Genomic DNA, 9,071 nt, shown 5'->3' on the forward strand with positions numbered 1-9,071 from the left:
CTTTGAACCACAATCATTAGATCTCAGCCTCCCGATTAGCTGGGAACACAGGCATAAGCCATTGTCACCCAGCCTAAAGTAGAAGTCATTGAAATGAATATCAGGAAATGGGAACAAGATTTTATTTATTTTTAGTGTTTTTTTTCTTTTTTTTGCTTTCTTTTTGTCTTGCTTGTTCATTTATCTGTCTTTGGGAGGAGAATGGGGGCACAAAAATGGAGAGACAAAGGTTGAATCAATGTAGCAGTGGTATTTACTGACACAATGTTTTAAATGAACTATTCAACTTATGGGTGAGAAGGGAAGATATAAACTGGGAGAGAGTGGAGGGAAAGTTAGCATTGTCTAGAACTAAATGTGTTGATTTATCTGACTTATGTAACTACAACTCCCATGTACATCATCTTAATAATAACTTTTCTTAAAAATTCTATATTCGTTCTACTTAATTGAATCCTAGGACATCGTCCTTAATTGCCATATTCACCCATTCAAACTTTTGATTCTATTACCATGCCCGTAGTTATACCTTTTGTAGAATATGCTAGTCAGTCTTCCGCCTTTCCATCTTGCCTTATTTCACTTGGTCATATATATTTTACCTTCCATGTCTGGCTATACAGCTTATTTCTTTTTTTAATTAAATAATTTCTTAACATTACTTTTTACATCATATTTTTTCCATATTTTTTATTGTAATTAGTAAAAGCGTTACATGATATTTGCCAGATAGAAGGTGCATTAATTCACATACATTGATACCCTTTCACATGTCTTGGCACCCATTTCCCTCCCTCCCCCACACCCCCCACCCGTCTTGGTTTTCCCCCCTTCCCTATCAAATTTCAAATATCCAAATACAAATAAATTCAATATATCAGATAACAAAGTGAGATATTATACCAATATGAGATAACCAAGGGACAGCAAAGGAGATGAGACACAACATAGTACATTAAGGACAACAATCATTCATTATATGGCTTTTGTTTCAATATCCTGGAGGTCCTTTCAATTAGCTTCACATTATATGGCCTTATGTATCCAGATTTTGCTCTATTGCAGATCTCTGCTAGTAGAGCCCAAGGTTTCTACTGATTATGACGAATGAGTGAAACCATTGAGCCTAAGTTCCTTTGAGTCTGGCTTACTTCACTTAATGTGATTTTTTCTAAGTCTTTCCATTTCCTAACAAATGGGGCGATGTCATTCTTTCTTACAGCAGCATAGAATTCCATTGTATACAAATACCACAACTTGTTGATCCACTCACCAACTGAGGGACATCTAGGTTGGTTCCATATCTTTGCTATGGTGAATAGTGCTGCAATGAACATTGTTGTGCTAGTGGATTTAGTATGTCCTTGTTTCTGGATGGTTGGGTAAATGCCAAGTAGTGGAATTGCTGGGTCATAGGGGAGTTCTATGTTTAGCCTTTTGAGGCACTGCCACACTGCTATCCATAGTGGTTGAATGAGTTTGCACTCCCACCAACAGTGTAGTAGTGATCCCTCCTGGCCACATCCCCTCCAGCATCTGTTGTTATTCGTTTTCCTGATCCTGGCCATTCTAACTGGAGTGAGGTGGAATCTTAGAGTTGTTTTGATTTGCGTTTCTTTTATGACCAGAGATGTTGAGCATTTCTTCATGTGTCTATAGGCCATTTTTGTTTATTCTTCAGAGAAGACTCTCTTTAAGTCTTTGGCCCATTTTTTAATGGGATGGCTGTTACTTTGGAGGTTAGTTTTGGAGTGATTCAATTTTTTGAGTTGTTGATATATTTTAGATATGAGGCCTTTGTCCGTTGTTTGGTTGGTGAAGATCTTCTCCCACTCTGTAGGCTTCCTGATTAGTTTACTAGCTATGTCCTTTGCCTTACAAAAGCTCTGCAGTTTAATGCAGTCCCACTTATCCAGTCTTTCTCTGATTTGTTGTGTTATTAAGAAAGTTTCGACCTGTGCCAAGGAGGCCTAGTGTATCTCCTATTCCTTCCTGTAAAGCTTTCAGTGTGTCAGCTTTTACCTCCAGGTCTTTGATCCATTTGGAGTTAATTCTAGTGCAGGGTGACAAAGAAGGATCCAACTTTAGTTTTCTGCAGGTGCTTAACCAGTTCTGCCAGCACAACTTGTTGAAGAGGCTGTCTTTCTTCCATTCTATTTTTTTGGCTCCCTTGTCAAAGATTAGGTGGCCATAGGGCTGTGGTTTAATATCTGGGTCCTCAGTTTTACATCATATTTTAAATGTCATGTTTAACAAACAAGTATCTAGGAAGGGAATCTCTGTGTACAATCACTGGCATTTAAATATCATTCCATTGACTCACAGCACCATTTCTAGCTTTTTTCCCCTTATGTATGTGGTACTGAGGAATCGAACCCTGGTCTTCATGCATGCTAGGCAAGAACTCTACCACTAGGCCAAACTCCCAGCCCATCTCTCAAGTTTTTAAGTCTGTGAATGCTAACTTGTAGGGATTTTCAAAAACACAAGTATTCTTCAATCATTTCAGGATAGCTATCAATGAATTCACTTGCTCATTTGTAAGGTAAAATATAAATTTATAAGAAACTTCCAACCACTTTCAAAAAGAACTGTACTGTTTGGGTTCTCCAATAAAATAAATTTTCCCCAAAATTGATCATACTGACATTTTAGATAATGAGCATCTAGTAAGTATGTAGAAGTATTTTGCTGTTTTGATTTGATATTTTGTAATTAATGCCATATGATGCCCAAGCTCTGTTCATGTAAGTTCTTCCCATTTGTGGCCAAAGACAAACCCTATTCCACTGTTTTGGGGGAACATAAACTCATTCAACCACTCTGGAAAGCAGTATGGAGGGTCCTCAGAACACTAAAGAAAGAACTTTCTTATGACCCAGCAATTCCACTCCTGGACACTTATCCAATATAGTAAAAACAAGTCCACACCGAAGCTACCCACCCAATGATTTTCTAATTTAATTCCACTGAAGGCAAAATTTTATAATTTCCAATTTTTCCAATTTGTGAAAGGGTGAAATTGTTCATACTGCAGTGCATAAGAGTTAACATTCTTTGTGAGATTTTAAAGATTATGTAATCTTCAGATATTGTATGTCACATTTATCCAGTTGATTGTTGTATGTTCATTTCCACTGTATTTCACTGATTACTTTCCCTGTCAGAGCTGTCTATTATGTAAAAGGTGTTGAAATATCTAACTTACATTAGATATTCATTTCCTTCTCTTGATGTTTGATCAGTTTTTCCTTTGCTTAATTTTTAAAAATGCATGTGCATAAAGGATTAATGTGTCCTACAAGTATTTGCCCATGCTTTCAACTCAGTTACTCATTCTGAAGTTGATTCTGTCTGAAATTATTACATATATATAATCCCTTTCTCTTGACTAATTTCCTATATCTATCTCTGTTCATTTCCCTTGAGATCTTCATGATATATATTTTTTATAATTATACTTAACTTGGATTTCTTTTAGATGATCTGGATTTTGTTCTTAATGTTTTATCTACTCTAACAACATTTTTATTTTTTTGCAGGTCATGGGACTTGAACTCAGCCTGGGTGCTATCCCTGAACCCTTCAGCTCAAGGCTACGGCCCTACCCTTGAACCAAACCCCACTTCCCATTTTCTAGAAGTTAATTGGAAATAAGAGTCTCAGGTCCTTTTGTACCTGTGATTGGCTTTGAACTGCAATCCTCAGATCTCAGCCTCCTGAGTAGATAGGAAGACAGGCGAGGGCCACCGCCCCTGACTGACAAATAAATGATATATTTAGGCTGCTATAATTAATGATTATTGACACAAATTATTAAGTTATAATAGTAAATTATTATCTACTAAATTTGTTAGCTAAGCCTACTTTTTATTGCCAGTCCTGGGGCTTAATCTCAGGGCCTAAGAGTTGTCCTTGGGCTTTCTCAACACTAAAGCCCTACCACTTGAGACACAGCACCATTTCCAGCTTTTTCTATGTGTATGTGGTACAGAGGAATCGAACCGGGGTCTTCTTGCATGCTAGGCAAGCACTCTACCAAAAGGCCAAACTCCTGGTCCCAGCTAAGGCTACTTTTTGTTGTTTTTTTGGTCTCCCTATTTTTGTCTTTATACTTTTATTTTTTATTTTAATAGGACAATAGGTTATTCCATTTTCTTGCTTTTTATACTATGCAAATTATAATTTTTAAGGAAGTAATAATATACAGATTGTTTAAAGGAATGATTTATTTGTTGCCCTAGAATTCTCAGTGTACATTTATGACTCATTTACTTTCAAATAGCATTTACATATTATATGAAAAATGAAAACAAACCTTTAATATTTTTAATTCATTTTAAGGCCTTTTATTTGTTATTCATCCATTCAGTAATTTCCTTTCCTCATTTTACTTGTGCATACAAATATATAAATATATCAGATACATAGAGTTCTATGCATACTTTCTGAAATTTTATACAATATGGTTTTCATATGTCTACAAAGTTTATATGTACACAATGATCAGATTTAAATACCTCTGGATCAAAATGAATTTGAAGGCAGGTGCTGTTTATTAATCCCAGCCATTTGAGAGGTGCAGATGTGAAGGCTCATGGTTTGAAATCATCATGGACTAATTAGGTAGTGGGACCTTATAGGAACCAAGCAGGAGTGATGATAAATCCCTGTGAGACAGGCTATATTGATGGAATAGGTAGAAAGATAAAGATCCAAGATTAGCCTCAGCAAAACCAATAGATCCTAACTCCAAAATAAACCCAAAGGTTACAAAAATGGACATTGTTCAAGTTGTAAAGTGCCTACCTTTTATTTCTCTTCTCTTTTATTGCCCTTGGTTAATCTCATATTGTTACTCTATCTGACTTTGTTACCTGGTATATTGTATATACGTTTATGTGATTATTTGAAATGGGAAAGGAAAGGGAGGAAAACAAGATGATTGGGAGGGGGTGGGGGAGGGGAATTAAAGCTCTAGCATAAAAAATTAAAAGATGAACAGACAAAATGCTGATAGTATTAAGAAGCAAAATTTTAATTTTCTGACTGCAGAAAAATTACATGAATCTCACGACATGCAATGAAGAGTGAGGATGCCCTCTGTCACATTCATGGCTACCTTTCTCAAGAAATTTCTGTGTATTATTCACTCAGCATTTCATAAATTCAAGGGGCCATATGGTATATATTCACTGTTTCTGTACTAAACATGCTATGCTCTTTTTTTTATTTTTTAATGTAATGTATAGAGGGGTTACAGCTACATTCCCCAGGTAGTAGGTGCATTACTTCTCACAAACTGATATCCCTTCTCATGTTTTTGTCCCCTTTCCCCTCCTCTTACCCCCTCCCAATCATCTTGTTTTCCTCCCTTTCCCTTCCCATTTCAAATAATCACATAAACGTATATACAATATTTCAGGTAACAAAATCAGATAGAGTAACAATATGAGATTAACCAAGGGCAATAAAAGAAAAGAGAAATAGCATAGTACATTCAGAACAACAATCACATAAGCCTAAACTCTTGTTTCCATATCCTGGAGATCCTTTCATTTAGCCTCATTCTATATGGCCTTATGTATATAGGTATTGAGCTATTGTAATCCTCTGCTAGGAGAGTCCTAGATGTATACTAATTATTACAAATGAGGGAAACCATTGAGCCTATGTTCCTTTGGGTCTGGCTTACTTCATTTAATATAATTTTTCCAAGTCCTTCCATTTTCTTACAAATGGGGTGATATCATTCTTCTGATGGCAGCATAGAATTCTTTTGTGTATAAATATCACATCTTCTTGATACAATCATCTACTGAGGGACATCTGGGTAGGTTTCATATCTTTGCTATGGCAAATAGTGCTGCAATGAACATTGTTGTGCTAGTGGATTTAGTATGTCCTTGTTTTGGGACGATTGGGTAAATGCCAAGTAGTGGAATTGCTGGGTCATAGGGGTGCTCTATGTTTAGTTTTTTGAGAAACTGCCATACTGTTTTCCATAGTGGTTGAATGAGTTTACACTCCCACCAACAGTGTAGTAGTGATCCCTCCTGGCCACATCCCCACCAGCATCTGTTGTTATTAGATTTCTGGTTATGGCCATTCTAACTGGAGTGGGATGGAATCTCAGAGTTGTTTTGATTTATATTATTTCTTTTTTTTTCTTTTCTTTTCTTACTTTTTTTTGTGTCATGGGGTTTGAATGTGGCCTGGGTATTGGCCGTGAGCTCTTCAGCTCCTGGTAACTGACCTACCCTCCAGCCAAGCCCCACTTCCCATTTTCTAGATGTTAATTAGAGATAAGAGTCTCAGGTCCTTTCATGCCTGAGGTGGCTTTGAACCTTGATCCTCAGATCTGAACTAGGATTACAGGCCAGAAACCTTATGCCAGCTGATTTGCACTTCATTTATGGCCAGAGATACCAAGCATTTTTACTTGTGTTTATAGGCCATTCTTATTTCTTCTTCAGAGAAGACTCTCTTTAAGTCTTTGGCCCATCTTTTAATGGAATGATTGTCCCTTTGAAAATTTGTTTTGGAGAAATTCATTTTTTTAGCTGTACATATATTTTAGATATATAGTTTCTGTCTATTATATGTTTAGTGAAGGTCTCCCATTCTATGGGCTTTCTATTTAACTTGAAAGTTATGTCCTTTGCCCTACAGAAGCTCTGCAGCTTAATGCAGTCCCATTTATCCAAACTCTTTAATTTGTTGTGTTTCTGTGTATTTATTAATACAATTTTGACCTAGGCCAAGCAGATTCTGTGTATCTCCTTTTCTTGGAAATTTTCAGGTTATCTGCTTTTATCTCCAGGACATTGATCCATTTGGAAGTTCTTTTTTTTTTTTTTTGCCAGTCCTTGGCTGAGCTCAGGGACTGAGCACTGTCCTTGGACTTTCTCAAGGCTAGAGCTCTACCACCTGAGCCTCAGAACCTCTTCTTGCTTTTTTCTATGTATGTGGTACCAAGGAATTGGACCCGGGTCTTCGTGCATGCTAGGCAAGCACTCTACCACTAGGCCAAACTCCCGGCTCTGGAAGTTCTTTTTTGTAATTGCTTTCTGAATATCTACTATTTTTATGACATTCATATTGTATCCATTCATTAATGTAATGGATATTAATGAAATCTAATTAATGCATATTAATATAATATTATATACATTAATAACTCAGACCCAAAGGAACAGGCTGAAATACATATGTTACATATAATACACACATTAATATGTAATATACATTACATATTACATTACATTCATGCATAGCATATTAATGTAATGTAATTAATGTATATTAATGTAATATAGTATCTGCCAATAACCCAGATACAAAGAACCATAGGCTGCATTGTTTCCCTCATTTTTGGTAACTGCAATGTGCCTATGAATCTACAATAAGATACACTGGATAATAGACAAAAAAAGTACATTTGGACATGATAAATTTACACTTCTCTAGACATTCACACAATGAAACCAAAGGAAGATATACTTAGGAGAGGATCACAAAGTCTCACTAGCTATGATCATATAAAATGAAATTTATTGATATTAAGTCCAAGTATTACAAACAAAAGTTATTTTTGTCTTTGTTGCAGTCTTTTTTTTTCTTTACCTTTTGTATTGTTTTTTTTTACCTTATCTGTCTTTGGAGAGTAATGGGGGGGGCACCTATATGTGGGACAAAAGGGGAACAAATGCAGCAGATACTAAACACTACTTTGAAAGTTAACTTGTGGGAAGAGAAGAATGGGGAAAAAAAACAAGGAAAGTATGAGGGTAAGATGATATTATTGAAAAAGAAATGCCCTCATTACCAAATTTATGCAACTCTAACCTCTCTGTACATCACTTCTACAATAAAAAGTATATATGTATATATGACAGAAAAAATACAGTATATAGGAGAAGAAACATGGTTATATGAAAATACTCTGTTATTTCACATAATGAATTTGAGTAGCACAAAATACTCTGTTATTTCACATAATGAATTTGAGTAGCATGTATTTTTCTATTGGGTTGGAGGGATAGATTCTGAAACCATTTCACTATAAACATCAAAGTCTGACTTCATCTCCTTTGCATTTCCTTTGTACATGGCTAGGGTATCCATTTTGCTTTACTCTGATAAATTTCTTTCTTAACTTTCTTGAAAGGCTTGGCTACTCGGAAGGCTGAGCCCGGATGATTGCTTGAGTCCAGGAGTTCTGGGCTGCAGTGTGCTATGCCGATCGGGTGTCCATACTAAGTTCGGCATCAGTATGCTGACCTCCCGGGAGCGGGGGAACATCAGGTTGCCTAAGGAGGGGTGAACCGGCCCGGGTCGGAAACCGAGCAGGTCAAAACTCCCGTGCTGATCATTTTGAGTATTTCTATTACTAACATTTTATTGTAATTACTCTTCAGTGTTTTCATCTCTTTTCTTATTTTATTTGCTATTTCATGTTGCCTATTTTTCCCATTGATGTCTTTAACAGTCATTGCACATATTTTTAATTCTTTTCTTGTTACAATACTACCATATTCCGCATAATTCTGGTGTTTGCACATTTCTTTCTTTCTCAGTCATGGTGCTTGAACTCTGGGAATGGTGCTGTTCCTGAGTTCTTCAGCTCAAGGCTATTGCTCTACCACTTGAGCCATAGTGCCACTTCAATTTTTTAATTGTTTTGCTTCTGAACTTTCATTTTACTGTGTCTCTTAATTATTTTGTTGTAATGTGCTTCAGTGGGAAAATAAGCAATACTGTGTATCAGTGTCATTTGAGGGAAACAGAGGCACAGTTACACATTATAATGAAATATCTAGGTACTGTTATTCTTGCAGGAATGTGAATATCAAAATCCAATAATGACAGAATGGAGAGGATATATATATATTCTCTATGTATATGTGTATATATGTGTGAGTATATATATGTGTGAGTATATATATGTGTGTGAATATATATATATATATATTCTTAGAATTTACAATGTTGTGCTTCTGGCTGTTTTCTGGCTAACTGGAGAAAAGTTGCTCAATGACTTTCCTACCTAAGCTGTCTTCAGTGAGGGA

General features: G+C 36.0%; 1 pseudogene; it reads left to right on the forward strand.

Annotated features, from left to right (window-relative positions):
• Positions 1 to 8,261: 8,261 nt before the first annotated feature.
• Positions 8,262 to 8,374, forward strand: LOC150059929 (signal recognition particle RNA; annotated as a pseudogene).
• The last annotated feature ends 697 nt before the right edge of the window (positions 8,375 to 9,071 follow it).

This window comes from Megascapheus bottae, chromosome 8, assembly GCF_031878675.1.
Source record: "Megascapheus bottae isolate mThoBot1 chromosome 8, mThoBot2.hap1, whole genome shotgun sequence".
NCBI classification, from domain to species: domain Eukaryota; kingdom Metazoa; phylum Chordata; class Mammalia; order Rodentia; family Geomyidae; genus Megascapheus; species Megascapheus bottae.